Below are 3715 nucleotides of genomic sequence, written 5' to 3' on the forward strand. Positions count from 1 at the left end.
ACTTTGATCAAATACAAAATACTGTACTGACCCACTTCAGTTTGGACTTATCACTTTGCCAAAACTGAAACTCTTAGTATACAACACTTTAACAGATCGTAACTGATCTTATCACAACTTAGAAAATCTATCAACGTTTACAAAGTGCTATGTAAGCTCGAGAATGTAGTCTTGAATACTACTGATATAACTGATAAGTGTGAGCTATGATTTTTGAATGCAAGTAGATATTTTTGCAGCGTGACAACACGTAAAATGAGATAACTGAAAGTTGAAGTATCTTCAGTTGCTGTCTCGAATATTTATAGACTCTCCTCTCAACGGTAACATTAAAGAATATTTGAATATTCTAACCGTTGATTGCCACGTCGATATACTCTGACAGTTGTACACTGCTCATTCTGAAATGCGGCGTTCCACTACTAGTTGCAGGTAGTTGTACTATTTTTCGGTTGTCGCTTTCAACTGATGACGTGTACAGCTGAGAGATCAGCTGGTAAAGAATCAGTTGACGAGAATGAACTTCAGTTGTATCGATCAGTTAACTGAATTCAGCTGATGACGTGTTCAGTTGACAATCAGTTCAGTTGCTTAGTTCAATTGGTTCATCTTTTGTCAAAACACCGGAATTAAGTTTCCAACAATTTCCCCCTTTATGGTGTTTGACAAAACAAGAGTAAAATATAACTGAATAACTGAACTCATAGTAGATAAAATAATATGTAGATTAACTTGTCAGTTCACCCATCATGTTCATTTCAAATTTCTCCTGCATTAACTTAGCAAATTTCTCGCATAATTTGGGGTTAGTTGACCCAAAAATAATGTCATCAACATAAATTTGAACGAGTAGAATATGATCATTCTTGAAAAATTTGAACAATGTCTTATAAACTGATCCAACAGAAAAATCGTGATCAGTTAGAAATTTTGAAAGAGTTCCATACCAAGCTCTTGGAGCTTGTTTAAGACCATATAAGGCTTTGTTCAAATAGTAGACATGATCAGGAAGGTGATGATTGATAAAACCTGGAGGTTGTTCAACATATACTTCTTCTTGCAACTGGCCATTCAGAAAAGCACTGTTTACATCCATTGGATAGACTTTGAAGTTTTTGAATGAAGCATAGACAAGGAATATCCTGATTGCCTCCAGTCTTGCAACTGGTGCATATGTCTCGTCGTAATCAATTCCTTCTTCCTGCCTATATCCTTGTGCTACTAGCCTTGAGATTGGTCTTTATCCTTGTGCTCATTCTGAAATGCGGCGTTCCACTACTAGTTGCAGGTAGTTGAACCATCTTCGTTCAGTTTGTTCCTGTACACCCATTTTGTACCTATAAAGTTTTTGAAATTGGTCTTGGAACTAAGTTCCAGACATTGTTATGGATAAACTGAATTAGCTCCTCTTGCATTGCATTTATCCAGTTTGGATCAGCAAGAGCTTCATCAGTCTTCTTGGGTTCTAGTTGAGATACAAAGGCTGAATGAAAATATAGATTGAGCATCTGATTTCTGGTTCTTATTGGATCAGATGGATTACCTATCAGCAGTTTTGGAGGATGTGATTTCTTCCATCTAATTTCAGCATTTGTTGCTTCTCTATCAGCAATTTCTTCGATAGGTAACCGAGTGTTCTCAGTTTCAGTTGGAGCTGATTCAGTTGGCACCTGATTCACATTTTTTTGCTCCACTAACTGATTGTCAAGATTTGCTTCTAATTCAGCTGATTGATCCAATATCTCAGGTTCAGGTGTTTGGAGGTTGCTTTGATTAATATGGATGTCTTCTTCATCATCATCATCCAAGCTTATATCTGTAAATCTATCAGCTAGCTCAACTGTATCAGTTGGCTTAATAGTTAGTGCAGATTCATCAAACACAACATGAATAGATTCCTCAACGTTCAAAGTATTTTTGTTGAAGACCCTATAAGCTTTACTAGCTGAAGAGTAACCAAGAAATATTCCCTCTGCAGATTTAGCATCAAAAGATTTTAAATGAGTTTTACCACTGACAAGTATAAAGCATCTGCAGCCGAATATTTTGAAGTAGGAAACCACACTTTTTCTTCCATGCCAGATCTCATAAGGTGTTTTCATATGATTCTTATTAATCATTGATCTTTTTTTAGTGTAACACGCAGTGTTCACTGCCTTTGCCCAAAACCTTTGAGAGATACTAAATTCAGCAAGCATTGTTCTAGCAGCCTCTTTGAGGGTCCGATTTCTCCTTTCAGCTACACCATTTTGCTGAGGAGTTCTAGCTGCTGAAAGCTCATGCTTTATTCCGGTATTCTCTAAATAATTTGAAAGAATTTGATTGATAAATTCAGTTCCTTGATTGGATCTGATTCTGTCAATTCCAACTGATTTTTCATTTAATAATCTTTTGAAAAGCTTAATCAGTTGAGCAGCAGTTTGGTCTTTGGACTTGAGAAATATAACCCCAGTGAATCTTGAAAAGTCATCTACAACCACCAAGGTGTATTTCATTCTCCCTAAGCTCGTGACTGGTATTGGACCAAATAGATCCATATGTAACAGCTCTAAGCATCGGAAAAAAGATTTACGACCCCTGTTCTTAAAAGAAGATTTGATTATGTCACAACCAGTTTTTAGAGGATTTTGAAGCAATAAAACATACTGGTGCATAAGATTGATCATTCCAGCTGACTTTATAAGTGTTTCCACACCTTTTGCCAGTTAGTATGATCTCTTCAGTTGAGCTTTTGACTGAACAAGAATGTTTGTCAAACTGAACTAAGAATCCATTATCGCATAATTGACTGATGCTGATCAGATTATACTTGAGATTCTCAACTAATAATACGTCATTAATGGTGAAGTTGCCATGGATAAGCTTACCCTTACCCACAGTTTTACCTTTAGAATTATCTCCAAAACTGATGTTTGGTCCAGTGTACTTAACCAGTTGAGATAATAATTTTGAATTTCCTGTCATGTGGCGTGAACATCGACTATACAAATACCATATAGATTCATGATTGTACATGTTACCTGCAATCACACACAAGATAAGATTCTGGTACCCTTTTTTCTATTTGGGTCCAAAGTTGATTAGTCCTTTAGGAATCCAGACTTGGATCAGTCTAACTGACCGTCCAGTTGCTGTATTCCAGATGGTCTTTCCCGGTCTGTGTGTGCTTGGTGTATGGTGTGCAGGAGATACAACATGTGATTTGCCCTTTTTCAACTGATTGTTCAGCCAGTATCTTTTCTAAACTGGCTTACTGTTATAGTAATTTTAGTAGCCATTTGAGTAATTTTTGCTGAAAAGTTTTGGTGGCTGACTTCGTGAGTCAGTCACAACTTTTGGGCTATAACCAATACCACATCTTTTGCCCTTGTTCATACTTTGAGTTGGTTGTTCAATCAGTTTACTTGGCTCAGCTTGTTCTTGTACCATAACTGATTTGACAAAGTGAATGTATTTCTCTTTATCCATATTCAGTTTTGGTCGAGTATCTTTGGAAGACGAATCATCTTTACTACAGAATCCTAAACCAGTTTTATCAGTAACTGATTTCTGAGAATTCTGTATATCAGTTAAAGCATCGGACGATTTGTTCCAAGCCTGAATAAGCTCAGTGTGCTTCGAATTTTCAAGCAACAACTTTTGAATCATTAATTGATCCCCGCTTCTTTCATTTCTGAGCTCAACAATCTCCCTTCTCAGACTCAACATATCAACT

Source organism: Primulina eburnea, chromosome 10 (genome assembly GCF_022965805.1).
Source record: "Primulina eburnea isolate SZY01 chromosome 10, ASM2296580v1, whole genome shotgun sequence".
NCBI classification, from domain to species: Eukaryota; Viridiplantae; Streptophyta; class Magnoliopsida; order Lamiales; family Gesneriaceae; genus Primulina; species Primulina eburnea.